The 22,091-nt window shown below is 43.1% G+C and overlaps 1 protein-coding gene across 2 annotated transcripts in view; it reads right to left on the minus strand.

Annotated features, from left to right (window-relative positions):
• The window catches only part of kcna4 (potassium voltage-gated channel, shaker-related subfamily, member 4), a 74,180-nt gene that overhangs the window by 4,300 nt on the left and 47,789 nt on the right, over nt 1-22,091 (minus strand). Inside the window, exon 3 of one of the 2 annotated variants that reach the window (XM_086227321.1) lies at nt 995-10,440. The exons of the other annotated variant lie outside the window; for it this stretch is intronic. The gene's annotated coding sequence lies outside the window, so the exon portion shown is untranslated. Of the gene's footprint in view, nt 1-994; nt 10,441-22,091 lie in introns of those variants that run through there. 2 annotated transcript variants of the gene reach the window in all.

Raw genomic sequence — 22,091 nt, forward strand, 5'->3', positions numbered from 1 at the left:
AGCAAAACCAGAGGGTCTCGACCCTTTTTCAGGTATGGGGGGTAACCAAAGACCCCTCAACTTTGGAATGAAGGAACCAGATGTTCAACAGCTGATATCTGGCTTTCAGGACTATGAATGTAGTATTTGTCCTCCTCTTTCATGCCAGCTGTACTGGCCATGTTTCCCACTAACAGCGTTTCCATTAAGCACGTGAACTCTTTCCATCAACCTGTCCTGATGGATCAAAATGTTCATTAACATACATGACGATTTAAACTCGGCCTCTGTGATCACAACTCCCTCAAGCCGAGAGTCGCAAGAGGCTAGGGAACTATGACTAAATCATGGCATCATGGATTCACAGGTCCATGCACTCTCCCCCTCTGTAATGGCCTCCGTCCTGTCACTGACAGCAGCGGCGTGGAGCGGCGTGTATTACCTGGACTTGAGGAGGCGTACGTCTCTGGGGACTCTACGAATACATATGCAGGCTCAGTCTTGTATAATGTTACTGCTAACATCATACCCATCGTCTCTCTCTCTCTTCCTCTCTCTCTCTCTCTTTCACACACACACACACACACACACACGCACACACACACAAAATTCATCTGAAACTTTTGATAGACAAGTTGTGGGTTTTTTTGGTGAAGTATTGCTTTAAATATTGCACGTCAGAAACATGAATAATCCCAGATATTTAGGTTAGCAGTACTGGCAGGAGCTCCTGAGCGACGCCTGTGTGAATCAAGTCCTCCTCACTCAAGAGTTCAAGAAAAGCTCATGTTGATGTTTGCAGACGCTGACGGCTGGAGCACGTCAGTCTCCTCGTCACGATTTAAAACAGCATTTTCTTCAAAATGTCAGATTTTTATTGTGAATTGGTTTTCAGTAAAACGTTTACAGGACACATCAGCTGTTTGCCTCGAGACAAAAGAAAAGACAAATCTAAAAAGTGTTTTCTGCATTTTTATTGAATATATTATATTTTTCTTTAATCAACATTGCACATATTCCATTTTCAATCACATCTCATATTGCCGTCTACAAAATGTTTATGAATGTAAAAAATCCAGAAGGTTTACCAAAAATAAAACGAAAGGAGAATTAAGGACAGAAGCTCCAAAGATACACAGAAAGAGAGAGAGAGAGAGAGAGAGAGAGAAAGAGAGAGAGAGAGAAAGAGAGGAAACCCTCAGGAAAAGAATACAAACATACCTTGTTTAGGATGCATTATTCTCAAAACAAAGCATCATGCAGAAGAAAAGCAAGGCTGGCTAAAACTCTGAACACCTGAAATATTTTACATGTTCACTGATTTACTGTCAGTCGTCCTTCTTTTCAACGGTGCCGTTTCTCCCCTGTGTTATGAGTGACAAGGCAGCGTCAGATGAACAGTTGGAATAGAAAGCACGCACATTCAACATGAGAAGCAGTAACACGGAAAGCAAATGCAGCCTCCATCAGCACCACCATCCCAAAACATCCCTCCATCACTGATGACGGTTCTACGTGTGTAGGACTAGAACGGGTGTAAATGTACCAGATTAGAATGACCAAACTGCACCTGCTTGCTCAACAAGTTCCGCCCCGAACTTCTTCTCAGAACACGATACCTTCATGTGTGTGTGATTTATTTGTAGGAGTGGTCCTCCTTCGTCAGGTTCTCTCATATTCTAAAAGCAGATTTCACTTCAGATTGTAAATCAGAAGCTTTTGATGTGAAAATCTCCACGTCGTCCAAATGTTTTGTCACAATATCCTCACTCTTCTACCAATCCATGTGTGTCGGTTCAACCGTACACAAATGTTACGAGCTGAAAGCAGCAAACAAGCATCAGCGCAGCAAACAAGTTCCAACGCAGACGACACAATCAGACTCTATTGTTCAGTGTTTTCTGTATTTGCACAGCATGTTTCCAATGTTTTTCTCAAGGCTTGTGTCTACCAAAGCATCGTTGTTGCTTTTTCTCCAGCTGAAAAGGCCAGGCACTCTTCTAAAAACGCCTGGCTGGAAGCATTTCAGAGCACTTTGGAGGTACAGCAGTTGTTTGTTTTCTTGTCAGCTGAGACACTTGCTGCTATGATACAGACTCTCAAATATGGGCTCATGGTAGGATAAGGTACTTCCTCTGATGTTTGCTCCGAATGAAACAAAGGCTGAACCACACAGAGAGAGACGGTGGACCTGCTGGTCTGTGTGGGATCATGAGATTTTATCTTAGAGGAAACACCTTGGCCAGTACAATCTTTTCTTTTGTTCTATTTTTTTCCAAGAGGTCTTCCCTTGTTTTTGTTCAGTACATTAAAAAAAAACTGACACGTGGTCTCCTGGTATTCAAGAACTGGGGAAGAATCTCTTTTTTTTGTAGAGGTATGTTTCCCTCCAGAGCAGTAGGGGGCAGTATGGCCTCTTTAATGCTGTTTGACTTCTGGGTTCAGCACCACAGCAGGACCAGCGGAACCCATGAAGATGTGGGGGCCAATCTGGGGACGATTGAATGGTTTACGCGCCTGAGTTAAACAATCCCCAACTGCATCTAGGAACGTTTGTGCAGCATTAAAATGCCGGACTTGCATGAAGAGTCATCCTCACGTGTTCATATAGATTGAAAAGCCCGGTTTTAGTCAAACTAACACATAAATCCACAAAGTGTTTGACTCAAAGTTGAACATCTGCTGATCTCTCCGCAGATAGAACAACGTGGAGTGCTTCGTCACACTACTGATGCCTGTGGTACTGTGCAAAGACATGGCTCTTCCATTGCAAAGATTCGCTGGACTCAGAAAAAGTAGAGCTTTGGTGGACACGGGCCCTGGAGGCTGCACACGTAGAGCCGACTTTCTAAATATCTGCTAGTCATTTGCTTGTGATTTGTCAAGTTTCTGCAGTTTTTATCGCTAAAACTGATGCGAAAAATTATATCGCAACATTGTCGTCACAAAGGATGATATAAGATACACACTCACTTCATTAGCTTCACCTGAACGATGTCAAGCAATCCGGTCACAGTAACAGCTCCTCCACGAATTCTCCTGATAATGCAGCACTGACACTGTCAGGCGGGACTGTTTTAACTGCACTATTGAGGTCAAAGGAGTCTGATGTTTTTAACCTTCATATTTGGGGTGGCAAAACTATTAGAAACGCATCATTTTTCAGGTATCCCTCCAAATGTATCACACATTTTTAGAAATTTTGCAGAAGGAAATGTTGTATTCTGCATGTTCCCATCTCCTATTTTTATTCAGATATTAGGTATTTGTTCATGGAGATAAGCGGAAGGTGATGTGCCACTGGGAGAGGACGACGCAGTGAGGTGACGAACGTACACAGGCGAAGGAAAACAAAACAACAAGATAGATAGAAAACTTGATGTTGGATGAAGGAAACGGAGAGTTTTGATCAACTTATATTTCAGCGGTATTCTCTGAGAATCTTCTGTCTTCTCTGTCCTGACGACCAGGAGCTCTGAACGTCACGTGATTCAAGTACCGCATCACTTCTCCACTAAAATCTTTCAGTTGCATTTATACACGTTCATCTTTATCGATACACAAACATCTGTGAGATCCATGAGAGTGTCGCCAGTCTTCTTTACTCACAAATTCAGACTAGTAAAATAGCTCCACGGAAACCTCGTTGACCATCAAAACAGAATCAGGCAGAACTGATGGCAGAGCTGCTTTATCAGATCAAATTAGCCTGAACAAGTGGGCCCACGTGAGTGTGTGTCTTGCACCAGGTGGATGTGCATGTGTGACCTTCAGTTCTTGTGTGAACCAACCTTTGACAAAACACCAGCACTGTGAGGACACTTTAGCTGGTCCTCACAATTTTAAAGGGCTGTTTGAAGGTCAAGGTCTGGTTTCAGGGTCGGGGTAAATTTGATTACGTGGTCCTCACACAGATAGAAACACAAGTGTGTGTGTGAGTGTGTACGCACGTGTGCGTGTCTCTTGGTCTTTCCACCACCAACCCTGTGCATTCTCATTACAACATAACATAGTCAGGACACGACAAAGGCTTCTTCATAGTCTGAGCTCTCAATATCATTATCGCTTATAATCTGAAGGCATATGTCATCCTCTACGTAATCCCTAAATGGAAACTTTAATCAACAACCATTAGCAACTTCCTAAAGAGAGCATTGTCCTGGTAAATAAGTGTGTTTGCAGCAGACAGCACTAATACTGTTTTGCAGGAGGCGGAGAGTGAAAGAGTCACATAATATTCCTAAAGCGAACGACGTCACTGTTTTGCGATGCTCCTCATGCGCCACCTTGTTCATAAGGAGATTAAGACATAAAGCGGGTTCCTGGTGTTATCTTCCACTGTGGAGGTTACAGACTAATGCCTTGGTTTTATGTATGTGTGTGTGTGAGAGAGTGAGAGTGAGTGTGCGTGTGGTGCGCGCTTCCAATGCTAAGTGAGTGGTGAGACACGTCAACAGTGCTGCCTGGGTGCTAGAAGAAGATATCAAGCTTAGTTTTTCCTACACTGTCATTTTAAAGAGGTACAGTATTAGCTCCACCCATCGGAGACAAAAAACCTCAAACATGAAGCTGCAGCTGCGGAGACAGCTGAGGGATAACGCTGAGGGCCCTTATCAGGGGCTGTCTGGAGAATCTGAGAGTAGCTGTTATAGGTACAAACTTTTCATCTAAAGTCCTGAATTATATTTAAATCAGGGGCAGCACGGTGGTGCAGTGGTCAGCACTGTCCCCTCTCAGCAAGAAGGTTCCAGGTTCCAGTCCCGGCTCCATCACAGGATCTTTCTGTGTGAGTCTCCATGTTCTCCCTGTTCCTGTGTGGGTTCTCTCTGGTACTCCAGCTTCCTCCCACAGTCCAAAGACATCAAGAGAGGACGAGGCTGATTGATACTCTAAATTGACCGTAGGTGTGACTGTGAGTGTGAATGGTTGTCTGTCTCTATGTGTTGGTCCTGTGATGGACTGGTGACCTGTCCAGGGTGAACCCCGCCTCTCCTGGGATAGGCTCCAGCCCCCCACCACCCTTAATCAGGATAAGTGGAAGAAAATGGATGGATGGACGGATGGATATTCAAATCAGGTGACTGAGGAGGTGATATCTGCCTGCCAAAGGATGAAGAAATTTACTCAGTCTCTCATATTAGTGAACTAAATTTACTGAGTATGTAACATCAACAACTGAATACGTTTCCCCCCGGGGGCCACTGGAGCCCGTTGTGTTGTGTTCTGACATGGTTTTGTTCTGTGTGTGTGGCTTCATAGCTTTGCAGGAGCGTATTGTCCGCCTCAAGTTTTTAACTGCTGACTAGGTTCTTTTCTCTGACTTTTTAACTTTTATCTGTCATGAACTTGAAGGTTACACAATAAAACTGCTTCTTTCTGTCTGTTCCATTGAAGGCAGTTATTGTCCCGGGAATGTAACGTGCACATAAAGTTACAGTTAAATACACTTTTTCAACTGTGATGAATCTGCATGATGAAAACCCTCCGACCGGTTGATTTGTGAACAAGTGGTGGACAATCAGTCGTCCGCAAATCAGTGAGCTCAGAGGCAGCAGTGAGGCAGACCTGGAGGGACGAGGCCGTGAGCTTTCAGACATTTCTGAACTGATGGTTGAGATTTTTTTTTAAAAATTGTCTTCAAGTCAAAAAACAACAAATAAACCTTTAACAGTTACTGAGTGAGATGAGGCAGCCTTCTCATTGCTGAGTGCACTGGTGGACTGATGAAGCAGGCCATGCTAACCGCGTCTGAGCTCAACCCCCAGCTGTTGGTGTTGTGGTGTTTTACATTTGGAATCACTGGCCACGTTTACACAGAGGGCAATATTCCAACATGACGGTCACAGGAAGCAACATCTGAATCAAGACACGCGGAGTATTCTGATCGAAGTGTGCCGTAGACATGTTGGCACCTTCATCAAAATATTCCTTCATGTAGAAAACAATCAATAGTCAGATTATTGTAAACCATGTAAGCGTAGCCGCTGCCTTTGTGTGTGGCTGAGGGAGACCATCATCGTGATTCGAACCCCTCTGAGTTCCTGTTGTTCACTTCCCTGTTTCAATTCAACGTTTCTTTTTTTAAATCGAGCCCTAAACTGAATTTGTGTCCGCCGTCCGTCCGGTGGCTATGACACCTCCGAAATCTAGCGAATGGAGCCTCAGTCGCTTTTCCAGCTTAGAGGTCCTTACAATTACAATGTGCTCCTCTCACCTCCTCCTGAGTGTTACCTAATGTCCCCGCCAGGGTTTCAGCCACATGAGAGCCAGAGAGAAAGAAGGTTATTCATCTTATATGTAGCACAAATAGTGCATGATTGTTGCAGTCTTCTTGAGGCCATGTTAACCTGATTATTTGTTATGTAGAACAATATTCTGGATTCAAACATTTTGCCAGACATATCTGGGAAGCGCCGTTTGTTAGCACGCGTTAGCATATTTCCCACTGCTGCAATCTCTCCCTGCACTATCGCTGACATCTCAGGCAGTCTGGAGTTGTTTCATCCTTGATACAAGTGTTGTAAGTAGTGTGTGAAAGTCTTGTACAACATAATCCCTCCCTTTCTCTCACGCTCGCAGAAATCTCATCCGTGAGACTTTTTTTCCTCTCTAGTTATTTATTTATTTGTCTCCTATCCACACGTTGATTATTTTAAAGACCTCCACAAAACTCAAGATTACATCTCGAATTCCTGTTTTTAAAAAAATTCTATTCACTTCACAACATCACGGCAGGTAACACTGTAGGTAGTTTTAACACTCATGCAACTCTATCAGTACAAAGTCAAAGGGAAATGAATATTTATTTTTCTCGCCATCATTTCCCTCTCCTGATTTGACCTGGACGAGTGATAGTGTCCATGTGCAAAACTCTAGATTATAGCTGTTTTTAATTAGTCCATGAGTCATTCAGTCTGCTTCAAATCTATTTTAGCGTTGTAGTACTCTGATGTAGCGATGGAAGCAGATTGAAGTGAGGGCACTGTGTCAGAGAACGTAATTGCAGCCTCAAACCAGATCAAATTGAATGAATACATTGAGGAAATAGGTTCTTGTTAGTCGGGTGATTGGATCGATGCTCAGGCCGATCCCGTTTTTCTCTTATGTTAACATCTGCTGCTTTGTGATAACACCCAGCACAACGCAGGACTGGACAGAATAGTTTTACCCCGCACAATAATCTTTTCGAGTGTTCCCTGAACAGAAGTGGCAAGGCCGACTGAGCCCGTCAGGTTTGGAACAACTTGTGTTTGAGGCGTTTAATCTCTCAAAATCAGAATAACGATAAAAGATATCCCTGATAACTGATTTTTATCTTCATGTAATGGACTTCATTTGACATTCAGGAAAATAACTCCTGGTTTTATTAAAAGACATGAAGCTGTAGCCAATTAGCTTAGCTTAGCATAAAGGCAAAGTCAAAGGATGAAACCCATCTACCTGCCAGATGAGCCAGATCCCACTGACTCCTTCAGTCTCGGTCATTGAGGCCACACACTAATGGGAACATGTTGTTCGCCCACGTGTTGTGTTAAACGGATGGAATTATTCTGATACGGACCAGATTAAGACGTATACTCTGAGTAAGACGCCAGCGTGTAAACTGATGATGACCGGAACCTGAGTAGGTCATGGTCAGAGTAAGCAATAGCTCAATTAAGACGTGTAGTATTCTGACTGGCGACTCTCAGCCTACTTTTTTTTTGCCAGCAGAGGGCGCCTGCAGCTTGGCCAGGGCAGGATAAATTCGACATAACAACCAGTAGGGGGCACAATATTGTGAGGAGACATTTGCTCTGCTAACTGTTTCCTTTGATACTTGTATGATAAAAAACAACAAAGGGAAAGGCAAGCCAGTAGCAACAACACCAAGGTTGGGAAATCTGTTTTGTCAAGAGAACCGCTACTCGATCTAAGGAAGCCTCTTTCACTTCTGCTCATTTTTTCAATGATCCCACTCTCAGCTGCCAGAGGGCGCTGCGATCGGAGCCTTCCCTCCAGGGAATGGAGAGTAGAGGGTCTTCTGTAGAGCTATCTTAGTACTTGGCGATGCACCTCCACTGACTGATGTAAACTCGAGAGTGTAGTTGACAGTAGCGTGACGTAACAGTTCCAGGTCAAATTCTACGGGGAAGCTGCCATGGAAACGGAGGGATGTAATCTCAATCTGATTATGAAAGAATTATTCCATAAGCAACACACATGAAACCAAAACTGTGTGTTGTTTAGAACGAGATCGTTGGTCAGATTATTGCCGTCTATGTAACTGTGGTCTGGGTCGGATTTGGTCGACGGCTTCGTAGATGTGTCTTTATGCTAAGCTAAGCTAATGATATGAGTGTTATTGATCTTCTCATCAATCCATTGGCAAGAAAGTGAGGAAGTTCATCACCCAAAATGTCAAACCAAAATAATGTCTGCTCATTTAATTCACATCCGCAGAGTATCAGGACTCTTCAAGTGTTGCTGAGGGAATATTTAATCTCAGTGAATCAGTGGAATCATCAGTGTTTCATATTCAAACTTTGTTCGTTTCTACTCCTCTCAAGAGGACTGACACATACTTTGTCCTTAAAGTTGATTTTTATTAATCATGTTGCACAAATAAACACATAATCTAATCTCGTTCAGTTCTTTATTATATGTGTATTTTTTTTTTTTATTACCTAACTTCTTCAACATGGACAGCTCTGTAGATTGGACAGTTGAATCGATGCTGGAGTTTAGAGTTTACCCTGGTAAAACTGCGGCTGACAGAAATGACATTTATATACCTACGGTTTCCCAGTAAAAACACCCTCCTTGGCAAGTAAACTACTGACATCAATTTAAAACTATTGTGGCTATTTGGTGGTTACACGTTTTATCTGACGCTAATGAAATATCTGGAACATTCAGCTTTCTGAGGGACATTATTATTGAGGTAAGTACGGATACAAATTCTCGGAAAAAAGCAACTTTGGATTTTCTTCAAAAGGACAAAGACACAAAAATCAAGGGCTGAAGCTTTTCAAGTGCCGTTACATGGAACAACTCATGTGAAGGATGCATGAGGAAAATAAAACAGTGTCTTCTTAAAAAAAAAAAAAAAAAAAATTCAACATATGATTGCTAAAACAAAACCGGCATGACGGTGGACTTTAAAACTTTATTAACTCACGGGCAACATTGCGGTTCTAAGAGAGGTAAGAAAATCCAATCTAACAAAGCTGCACAAACGACAGAGCAACCTCATGACTTAGTAGGCAAAACAACAAAAACAACACAAAAAAAAAAATGGCTGGATTTTCAATGAGCCGTGTGTTTAAAAAAAGAAAAAAGAAAAAAAAGAAACAACTAAAAAAAAAAACCCAAACGTTGGAGCAGCATTCATGACAACGTGGGCAACATGATTGTATCAGCAAGGACAAACCAAACACAGACGATGATGGTCGTAACAGTCAAATAAAGTAAAAAGTCTCAAATTACTCTAATCTGCGACACATTGTAGGACACACAAGTATAAACGTCTGCTATGTACATTGTTTCCTATTCAGTGTGCATCTATATCACAACATTTTCCAGAAGTCCACAACATACAATAAATTCAGGGTTTCACCTTTGGTTATGTAATTATCAAGGCTAGGTTTAAAAAAATAGAGAACACACGTCCATGTTACTTTGCATACACTTAAATTCAAAGTGAAAACATATCAACAAAGCAGCTGGTCAGCTCTAAATTTGCATCTGAGAAAACAACCTAAGTTATTTCATTTTTACGAGGATGACTCTCAGGCGCTGAAAGCTCCGGGGAGTTTCGCTCGCTGTTTTCTGCGGCAGATATTTATGATCGTGTTAATGTGCCTGACATCTTTGCTTAAGTGTGAGTGGATGTTCATGTACGACGATCTCCCGGCCCTCCCGAACGCTTTCAGAACGACAGTTTTCATGTGCTATGACGCGATGTGAACTAAGACAGTTTGTCGCCAGCATTTGAGTGAGCAACTCAGGTCAGCCTTGTTTGTTCGGTTGAAAACAAAACCAGATAAAAATAGATACTGATTCACCGTTTAGGAACCAATGACACCTACGAAGCCGACCCAACTAAAACATTATGTCGACAGTACAACCAAACATTATTCTCTATCATATTAAAATATTCACATCTGTTCCTTACAAGACACTTTTTCACATGTAAAGAAAACAACTTATATAAGTCTCTTAGTATCGTCACGTCATACATCTGTATATGTGTAATAATTAAGGCAATCATTTCGGGCCACGACTTACTCATCTCAACCCTCGAGGGGTTGTCTACTGACGTTCCACAGTAGAACTCCACACATGTTAAGTCCTGTCCAGTCCAGTCGTTGTTGCTTTTCAGTGTCCGCTCACACTGCAGATGACCGGTCACAATGTTTTGCTTCTTCTCTGCTATTTCCAGAGATGTGGGGCTACTCCCTCTCCCTGTAACCGGCAGAGCTGCAACAGAAAGACAAACAGCAAATCCGTCAGCATTCCGGAGAAAATGGCTCAGCGAGGTAGCGAAGTCGTGAAGGCGTGTGCCTCACATATTTCCCTCCCGGAGGTCGAGCCCCAAGTGTCCCACTTCAGATTATCTTCAAGGTCATTAGAAAGCAGCCACAACAAGAGCACAAATATCTCTGTGTACGAGCTTTATGCTGGGGGGTTTGGCCAAGGACTTCCTGATACTATGTGCATCACCATACAGGGGTCACAAAGCGTTTGGGTCAGGGGCCGCCCCGCTTACTCCGGTCGGGTTGTCCGGCAGAATAACCCTGGTGGTGCAGTGGAAGTTCTCCTCCTTGACCAAGTACACTTGTTAAGTTGCTAGGTTGAATTTTAGCGACTGGGTTGTCTGAGTCCCAGGGGCAACATTGTTTCAGCTCTTAATTGGCTGGAGAAACCGATAAGAGCCTCGCAGATGTTATTGCACTGACACACAAAATGAACCCTTTTGTGAAAATGAAAGGGAAATCATTTCATTTTCACAATTAAGACTTTAAACGCGGGCTTTCTGACTTCATTGAAGTTGCAGCATAAGCAGTGGCATTTACATGTAATGATTCAACCCACTGAACGAATCATTCACTTGTTAATTTGATTCATCAAACGAATCAATCAGGTCAAAGTTTAAAAAACATGCAGACGTAGGAAAGCAGAGAATTAAAAATGATAAAGTTCTAAAAAAAAACTTGGTTTTTGTATGTATGTAAAATCACTATGAATGGTAATATCAGAATTAGGATACAGAGAAATAATAAAAATGAATTGCGACCTGTTTCATTCTGATGATTGCGGGAAAAGACACGTAGGCGTCCGTAGATCTCCTTTTTGAATGTGAGTTCTTATCAGAGTCTAATTAAAGATTTAGGGAAAAAAAATCTGCAATTCTAAAAAAAAAAAAAAAAATCGAATGATGATCGATAATAACGATCTCCTTCCAGACTCGGCTCACACCAGAGCAGAGAGTCTCTTTGAATTTCCAAAGCTTGCTCTAAATTCACGTGGGGACCTTGTGCTGCCCCAGGAATGTGGCTCTTTCTCTTGAGTTGTTTGGTTTTTCCTATCATAGCAATTCACTGCGGTCCATGGGAAAGTCTCTCTTTCGTGCTCAAACTCATCTCAAAAGTGAGTGGAAATCACCAAAGACCTGGTCCTCAGATGATAACGCCTCACTTGAGGGGACACCTGATGGAGACACCTCCAGTAGTTCTTCCTTCTTTTTGCTTAAATACAGTGGCAAAAAGACTCCACACCTTGCCGCCGCCCGTTTTCGACCAAACTCCCGGTGCTGACGCTCTTGGCTCCAACAGGGTTTCTACTTCCATCGTGATCCCGCAGGATCAACGGTGGTGGTGCTTTGAGACTTCACTCTGGTCCTGTTTCCCATGAGGCTCATGTGCTGAGAAACCGGAGCTCAACTTTTACATCACGATGTAATGGTAAACCCACACCAAGTAAAAGGTATCTCATTACCTACCAGTCTATTAGAATGATACCCACAAAGCTGTACATTGTTAATAAATACACTCAATTCAGCTGCCATAACACCTCACTGAAAAATGAAGAGTATATAAACTCTTGTGTAATTCAACCAACAGTAGCATCATCTAAGTATAGATCCCATAACATCACCAGAACTGTAACTGCTGCAGGGTCATCTGACATGGCGCTGTCCAAACATCTGCTTGTATCAGTCGCTGATGGGCAGAGACGCAGCAATCAACCAAGAAGTATTTAAACATCCTCCTTTAGTTCACATGACTAAACAGTCTGATTGTCTTTGAAAACATAGCTCGAAGGACCGCGCGTACATCTATGTGACACAAATCACTGCTATAACGACGTGATAACAATCTAATATATTGTTAATATATAACTTAAAGCACCCAAGGACATCTTACAATACCTCACCTAAATTGCCATGTGTTGCGAGGGCTGGAAAATCAATACAGTGCATTTCTGCACAAACCCCAGTTTGATGAGGACCAAAAAAATGATCCATCAACAACAGTAACGCCCTCCATCGCCCACCCAGAGGTGTACCAGGATGCCTGACAGCATCACATGTACTCATGATCTTCATTGAAACAAATGATGCAGAGGGTTTGAAGCGCTCAAACACTCCACTCTGTTCCAACGCATGGAGATATACAAGATGTCCAAGCTGCACCGAGCGCATTGGTATTTGTTTCTGAGAGCATGATATTTGATGACATCCAGTTTGATCCTTTTATCTACGGTTGAAAGAACTTCTTCTAGGACGGAAGCATCAAAAGAGGTCATGTATTGTGCATCATTTCAAACACATTTTCCCCAAATTTACAATGACATATTTTGTGTTTCTTGAAAGTTTGGAATGACTGACAGAATTTAAATGAAGCTCTGAGAGCCTGAATAAAGCATGCGTGCAACATGAGGCTGGCGGGCATCTGAGATAATATTAATCCATGCTACCATTCAGTCCACTTTAATTGCTGCTTGAAGGCCAATCATACGCAGCAACATGCCAACAAGGTCAACACACACACGCACGCACGCCCACACGCACACAGGCGCAGGCACAGCAGAGGAGAACAGTGGGAGTGGAATCGTGAGCTCGAAGATTTAAAAAAAACAAAAAACAATAAAAAATAAACAGTTATTGGGACACTAATATAAACGTGCCACTTGGGACCACTCCACAGACACCACACACAATTACAAATTGTAGAACGGGCCAACGCTGCAGCTCCTCCACAGTGACCTCTGGTTCTCACTCCGCCTGCAGCCAATTACCGCACGTCACTCCACGACTCTCGTCTCTCCTGCACTTCCTGTCTCTCCCCACTGCTTCTTCCCAATAAAGGAATAATACAGATCATAAGGATTAAAGAATAAGTTTTTAAAGAATTCATTTCCTAATATCTCTCCAAGAATAAAAAGCTTAAAAGGATTGAGGAATTATGAGTCAGGAGATGTAAAATTATAGTATCCTCTGAGCTGTTTAAAATAACTGCTTAAAATTTTTTTTTTGAATTTTATGTTACATCATAACAATTCCCATCACTGCTTCATGGGTGAGTCCTGTAACAAAGTAAACATCATTTGTTATCATCCGTTAGCTGTAAAAGAGGTGGTTTGTAGGCTTTAAAAAACAAACACCAAAGCTCTGAAGGGGCCAGAACGTATTTGCTGCAAAATACACCTGTAAGAATTCCAAAAAACAAATAATTGTCACAACCCTCAGAAACAAAGAATCAGCAAACATTTGAAACAGGCTAGCAGCTAGCTAGGCTAGGCTAGGCTAGGTTCACAACAGCTGCTAACTGACACCCAGCCCTCAGCAGCCATGTTTGCAGAGTTGAATTAGCTCAATTCCTTCTTCATGAAGTGTTGATGTTATTTGTGCTGCCCCCCCCCGCAGGGCGAAACATTTCACAGAATAACCGCCATTTGTGCTTATTTAGACTATTAGAGACAAGCGGCCTCCTTAAACAGAGCAGCTGCTGTATAATTCTCCACCTCAATAATTTGAGGCTTTCTACAGTCTCTGAGGAATTGAAGGCATTTTGTATGCAATCATAGCTGCGGCAGCAACCAGACAATTACAACAAATAAGCTGGCTGTTTTAATCTAATTCCCTTATTAAGACGTTATCGCTAAAGTCTGTGGTTGTTTACATTTTTGCATGGAAGCGATTTTACAGGTAGCATCTGTTTATGCCTAGACTCTCACTAACTGTGACAACAAAGCAGCTGGTCAATATTTGAACATGTATGAACACTTAACCCTAGAACAACGATGTCAGGTGCACCCGCACGCTTCTGGTCATGTCATTTTCTAGGCTCCCCCCTGGTTCTGTTTTTTTTTCATTTCATGTGACATTGCATTTTGGGAAATTACAGACGAGTCCTTCAATTTGGCACGCAGTGTTGTATTTTAATACATTTTGATAGAAACTGTGTTTTATCAGGAACATTATATCAGGTAAAATATACCCAACGTTAGTGACGGTGTTACTAATTTTAAAGTTAGTGGTCCAGGGTTAATCAAGCTAATGCTCAGAGGTAATTAAAGTATCGTTATCGTAAATGTGAGGAAAACATGTTGAGCGTTGTTGACCTTGCTGAGCCAGAAATATCACGGCCACATGGGGAAAAGAAAATGAAGAAAGTTGTTTATAGCAGAGGTTGTTCCTCCTTTTCACGTTCTGAACTCATCATAAGATGCAAACTTCCATTTGAAATGCTTTTGTCGCACAGATCCAAATATCTACAGATGATTTAGTTAAGGTTACCTTCATTTTGCAATTAAACACAAGAAATGTGATCTAGCGACCCTTTATTTCACGTCAAAATTATTCGGTTGAGGGTCAGATCAGTGTAATTTAAAGCATTTGAATAAAAGTGAAATTAAACTCTTCCTGTTTGCTGAGGAACCCCTGGAAGGAAGCCTGCATTTCTCAGGCGTGGTGCTGGATTAGGAGCTGCTCCTGAGTGTGGAGTGTAAAGGAGGCCAGGGACAGCTGGAGGGGAACTGTGCCATCCCAGGACCACATCCTCCACCGCTGACCCACGCTGCTGTGCTTTACAACTGTTGTTACCATAAACTGTATGAAGATATTAATTCTGCTTTGACATGATCGCAGCCAATTATGCTCAATTCATTTGTAATGAGAGGCTGTAAAAGTTAAATGAGCCATTTGTTGTGAGAGGGGCTTTGGTGCAAAGAATTGACTGGGGATGTTAAGAAGACAAAGACCTAGAGCCTGACAGCTCTGGGAGCTTCAGAAATGAAATGATTTAAAAAGGTCGACAGATCGGCTGCCAAATATTAATAGTTTATCTCTGGATAATTACAACCCTTGTTTTCCTATCAAAGAAGTGACATTAAAGGATATCTTCAAAAATATATACCTCACTGTAATCTTGCTTCCCGCAGCTTCTATTCCCTCCTTGTGCCACCCTGGACACTTCTGACTGGTTTGACTGGTCTTTGATTGGAATCTGGTCTTCAGATGTGTCCTACCTGGGCTGTTCATTTTCAATTCACGCTCGATGATCTTTACTTTGCGTTCCCGGTGATTTCTGCTTGTGGTGTTTTTCTGCTCTACAAGTCCCTCCTGTGTTTCAGGAGCTCCGTCTCTGTCCTCCACCCCCTCCGTATGTCTCAGCCAATCAGCTCCTTCCCTTCTCAGCTGTTCTCACTCCCTTAATCATTAGATAAAGACACTCGTTCAGTACTGACAGTATCGCTACGTAGCTAGCTACAAGGCTATAGCAACACAAAACCTAGCTACAAAGACGAGACAACTTTGCAAAAGTGAAGTGTGAACAGTCACTTAACATCACAATCACCTGCACACCCTAAATGACCCATGAACAGAGTAATTCAAGAGCTGTTTCTGTGGAGTGAAATCAAACCCGCTGTCCCACCTCGGAGGAAGGACTCCTGTTTCTGTTCTTTGTGATTCTCTGTTTTACTGAGTTCTCCTGCACTGGCGTCCCTCTTATTGACTAATATAAGACCTCCTCGTCCTGCTCTTGGGTCCTATTTTCGTGTATTCCTGTGGCCTGGATGTTGAAATGTATTTTGTACTAAAAGAGGGCTGTGGATGAGAAAGATATTAGGAAGGGCTAATGGTCATAATGAAGAAGAGGAATCGTTACAGATAAGAAAGCTTCTTTTAATGTTTATCAAGGCAAAATATTTTGGTTTGTGAAAGAAAAAATTGTGAGCCTGTGGTTAAAAGCTTGTCCTGATGGCCTGGTAGGTTCAGGTTGGACCTCAAATTTGTCTGTGTTAGTTTCAAAAAGCATGTTGTGTACCTCTGCCTAGATATACAAATACAAATATTCATCAGTAAATAGGGACACGCGTACTTATTCCCTCACTAGTGCATTGACAGGGTAGAACTTTAGAATTATCTTCGTGGGTGCCCTGTCCCCTTTTCTTTAGATGTCTCATTAGCTTTCATTAACTTTTTAAATACAGGCCGAATCATACTTTTGACGTTCACCTAGATACTGAGAAGGATTAGGGACAACCCACAGAGTTTTATCTCCCAGTCTCTGAAGGTTAATTTTGGATTATCAGCACTCTGCTTGTGTGCACTCCACGCTGGTTTCTCCCAGGAGACACAGTAATCCAGCATGATGAGCAGTCCAGCCCCATCCAGCAGACAGCTGCTTCTCATTAGAGGCTTAGCAATAAACCAGCAGTCATAGAGAATTATCCAGTAAATTCTCATCAGGGATCTTCTGACAGCAGATGATGGACGTTTCAAAAGTGACACCTGTGTCACTGGCTTGTAGCTGAGTAACTCCACGCAGGGAAACACTAGAGAGGCTACTTAACTGCAGCCTGCAGGAGAAATGACTTCCTTTATTTGGTTGAAACGGGAACACGTTGCAAACTGCCTGCCTCCAAGTCCGTGTACCTCTCCCACCAGCTGCGTGTAGACCTAGATGCTTTCACTCATGTGGCCCAGCACGAGGTGGAACTGATTTCAATGTGTAAATCCATTCATCCCACAGCCGGTCACACCGGGGCGCTGGCTGCTCCACCGAGTTAACCCTGTTCAGAACTGCTACCCAGACACGTTCACTAGCAACTCCAGGGACCAGTAGTCTGTCTTTCCTTGGGCCTTGGATTTAAAATCCCACGGGAATCAGCACGAAGCAGCCGGCTGAGACTGGCTGCCGCACAACCTGCAGGCACCGTGAAGATTTCTGCAGCCCAGCAGACCAAAATACATCTTCCCAAGATTTCTGATGCTCACTTCACTGCCACCGTCTAAACAATGTCCATATGATCTCTTCTGTGGGAAGGTGACCTGCTGTGGTAGCTGGATCTCTGCTTGTCCTGCTATATTATTTGTCAACCGCTTTCAAGATGAGTGAGAAAAATGAAGCGCCTGTTTTTAGCTCAACAAGAAAAAAGGAGCAGAAAAAGTTTAAATGAAAGACGAAAAATAAAATAGCAAATTTCAATTGATTTTTTCTTTACAGGCTTCAAATCACAACGGTGGGCTGCACGGTGGTGCAGTGGTCAGCACTGTGGCCTCACAGCAAGAAGGTTCTAGGTTCCAGTCCCGGCTCCATCACAGGATCTTTCTGTGTGGAGTCTCCATGTTCTCCCTGTTCCTGTGTGGGTTCTCTCTGGTACTCCAGCTTCCTCCCACAGTCCAAAGACATCAAGAGGGGACGAGGCTGATTGATACTCTAAATTGACTGTAGGTGTGACTGTGAGTGTGAATGGTTGTTCGTCTCTCTGTGTCGGCCCTGCGATGGACTGGCGACCTGTCCAGGGTGAACCCCGCCTCTCGCCCGTTGACGCTGGGATAGGCTCCAGCCCCCCCGCGACCCTTAATGTGTAGGAATAAGTGGAAGATGACGATGGATGGATGGAAATCACAACGGTCACAAAAATATGATCTGCATATGGTCAGCATGTCTTTGGCAATGTGAACCACGCTGCATCTGCAGCATCTTTCCTCCAGGGCCCTCTCTTATTATGCGTTATACTATTATTCCACCAATGTTACATCTTTTTATCACTGCCGCTTCCAGACGACTCCTCAATAAATAGAATAGAATTGTATGTTCGCAGGCCAAGTGTGAGGAATGAAAAGAGGGAATTGCAACATTCTTGAGAATCAGTGGATTTCACCTCTCTGGTGGTCCGCGTACGCTGTAGCTGCTCTGAATAGACGACCTCGGCGGTGCAGCACAACCTGTGTGATTGCACGACTTCTGAGCCTTTTCAGTGACAGCCAGCTGCAGCGGGCGGAGGTAATGAGCTGAGAACACGTGATTAAAGGCATGTCTCCATCGATAAATGAATACGTCCTATGATAATTACAAAGTCATTCACACGCTGTTGCGCTGTCCTAATGGGCTCCAAAGAGATCATACATTTATACAAGCCAGGTGTGTTGTGATTTGGTAATAAAGTTTTTTAAAAAAACGAATGCTGAAACATTGTCACATTTTTCCTCCCTCGCTGTCTGCAAAAAAACCCCATAGAAACCAACGTAATCAGGTAGAAGCCACAAACAGTCATTAAAGTAAACCGGTTCATACCAGCTGCTAATGTGTACGTATCACGTTTCACAATGATATTTTGAAGAGAACTGTGCTGTTAAGGGGACACAGAGTGTGTATGCATACATGTCTCGTGTGTACACGGAGCCTTGTGTGCCTCGCACTCGCGGGGCCCTATGGGCACGGGGAACAGGGGTCAGCATGGCACATTCTGGTTTGTATTACACTTTGTTTTCTACACCAAGCATAAGAAAAACAACCCCAGCAAGTGACAACAACAAGAGTCACTCACACAGAGCTGAAATAAATAACATAAATAAATATATTTGTCGCCGTGTGCTATTTTTGGCCACGTGGATCTACTTCATTTTACTTTCTCAGTGAGGGCGGAGCTGACGAGTCATCCGGAGACACAACAGCTTGTAACCTTTCTTTGCTTGTGGAACCAGAAAATGTTGAACTTGTGGGCTGTGTATTCAAACATTTCTTTTATTTTAAAGGTACAGTTTTGCATGTCTGATACTAGCAGAACCTTCCAACTGGAAGCAACTCCTCTCCAGGGCACGCAGGTGAGGACGTTGGCGGAGCTGAGAAAAGAGACACAACAGCTTCTCGTTCCCTTGATGTTCATCAGCCTCCTGGTACCCCTGGGGAGGAGACTTCAGGTGGGCTTTTCCTGCAGACATCATGGGTCTCATTTGCCCCAGTGACCTGCAAGCTGTTTGTGTGATGTCTTAGATTGTTGTGCAGTTATAAATATTTTTCAGAAAACAGAACATGGTTGTTCACAAGGTCAATTATTTCTTTAGGATGTAATAACATCGAGAAGAGAGCAGGCCTTTGGGCCCCTCAGCTCTGGAACAACCCACCTGAGGGGCTGAGCCTTCCACAACCAGTGAAAACTTACTTTTAAAGCTTGCTTTTTTGTGACATCTTTATTTTTAGTGCCCTTTGTTTATTATTTGTATTTTATGTGTGTGTCTTTTATTGCCTTATTTTAACTTTATATTAACAACCTTAATCGGGCTTACCTCTGTCTCTGTTCTTATTCCACATTCCTGGCTATCATTATTATTATTATTATCATTATTCAGGCTTAAGTCTTTTGTATGTGACAATATAAACAAGATAAAATACATTCAATGTGGTTATAAATCTGGTTTTGGGCAGACACAAACAAGCTGTGTCTATAAAGTAAGAATAGGTAAAAGTATAAAATAATGAATAAGTAAAAGTAAAAGTAAACAGTTCATCACCTAGCTATATAGTAGGTCTGTGTTTCTCATTCAGCATCATCCACTGAAGAAGAATGCTGCATCAGCGCCACACAGATTCTCAGGTTGTAGGCAAAGATCAGAGTTGTCCCTCAGGACAGGCTGGCGGCCTCTGGTTAAACTCATGATTGTGGTGCCATCAGTGTCTCCTTTCACTTTCACAAACAACAACTTACTAAATTTGGCATAAAACACCACAAACCTAACCCACGGCCTGCATCTGCTACGTGCAGAGAGCTGTTGAGTTCCCCTGCATCCTTTAATTTGACTCCAACTAGAACAGGGTGATTATGAGAGACTGCTTAAGCTCCCTGGAGAATATCCGCACAGAGACTGAAGTGTTTTTGTTAATACTCTCATCTCGATCTTCTGATCTGTGTCATGAGCGTCGAAACGACCGTCATCAAAGCTCTAAGAGGATCTTCACAGGCAAGTCACCTGTTACATCTTTCACAGGGGGCTCCAGCTCCGTTTCTTAGATGGTATTATCACGCTTCCTGGAAATGGCAGAGGTGGGAGCCTCCAGTCAGACTCATGTCAAGTCAAACTTGCTTGACTAACATAAAAGACGCAACTTCACTTGAGATAGATGACACGAGGGGACCAGAGTTTCATTAAAGAACTCCTCCACATGTATGAGGACATGCAAAAAATACTCTAATAATTGTGTCTGATGTGGCTTTGGAGAACACACATTTACAACCAGAATCCTTGAAATGCTTTTCCTTCTTAAACGTGCAAATTATTCACCTGCAAGACGTGAAATAGCTGCTCCTGCTGCTAACTAACTGCACCGGAGGCTTCGTAATTCCACGTCACTGGATACTGATGTTGGGCCAAACTATCACGATAGAACACTTGCCACTGACAATCAGGTAATCTACCCCCTCATTGGATGAGCATTTACTCGTTCATCAATGAACGCGATGGCAGCCCTCTGCGTGATGACTGGGTGAACCTGGCAACACAGTCAGACCAGCACAGGTGGGCCACTAAGGATAAGATGCTGTACTAAGACAATACCGAGAGAGCAAAAACCCCCACCAAGGCCAACTTCCGGCCTGGTCGGCCAACGAGAAGCATGTCAACATGTAGGGAAAAATTAACTTCCTGTTGTCACCAGGTAGCACTGTGACTTATCTGCCCCCAAAATTAATGGATTCTAATTCCTTAGCCTTTTCTACCCGCACCCCCCCCCCCCCACCCATTTCAGTGAAAAATAAGCCTAAAAGATTTTGCATAATTCTGCTCACAAACAAACAAAGTCAGACAAAAGCCACCCAGAACAGGACCTCTTAGGCAGAGCTAATAAGAGGAGAGCAGGATGAGAGACTCAGAAATCACTGACTCAACCACAACATCCAGCGTCATCCGTCATCACAAAGCAAAGTATTAGCTATTTTAAGCTGCGTTAGATTTGAAGTTTTTAGACTGAATACTTCTATTTTTTGGGGGGGATGTATGAGGTAAACTCTTCAAATACATTTTATTTTTCCATTCGAACAAATAAATGCTCTGCGACTTGTTCAAACCACTGGGGTCCTGCAGCCATTTACCAGTCTGATCAAGTGACGGACATCAACAGCAGACAGAAGCACCCAAACCACCACGGATGATAAGTGAATTTTTTTTACCAGAAGACTCACCACTCAATTATTTGGTTCAACGAAAGAAAAGTAAAAATCTATAATATTACTGAGCGTGCACACACATGCACACGCAGCTCACCGCCTGGCTTCCCGCTTGCTGCTGACACTAATCCAAAGGCAGCAGGGATTTTCTGCCTCTTGCTGCTTCTTGCCTCACACCCCTGCAGGGCTCTTAGATCCACACTGGCTCTCCCAGTCACATACACACAATCAGATGAACACATGATAGACTATAAATATTCAGGCATGCATCACAACGTACTCTGGGGACACAACACATACTGCGCTCCTTTCAACACGGACCACCTTGCGTTCTGTCAGCACTTTACAGTGAGAAAAACTCACACATCTGAAGCTGTTGATTCAGGCAGACGCGTCCACGGATGTGGAGCCCGAACTCTCCCATTGTTGCTTCTTGTCAGCTTTGTTAGCGGCTGCATGACAGGACGAGCTTCAGGTGTTGTGTGTTTGGGTCTGAAGGTGAGAAGTGCTGCTTGGAAAGCACATGTGCAACACAGTGAGTCACATTACCCAACACAGACTGTCACTGTGAATTAAAGGCAGGGTTTACACAGGGGCTGGAGCCCAGCCACAGATGAGAAGTACGCTAAATACAAGACATTTTAATTTTCCTGTGGTTTTCATGCATCCCCTGATTG

This window comes from Aulostomus chinensis, chromosome 2 (assembly GCF_037954235.1).
Source record: "Aulostomus chinensis isolate RoL2024-O1b breed Wild chromosome 2, RoL_Achi_v1.0, whole genome shotgun sequence".
NCBI classification, from domain to species: domain Eukaryota; kingdom Metazoa; phylum Chordata; class Actinopteri; order Syngnathiformes; family Aulostomidae; genus Aulostomus; species Aulostomus chinensis.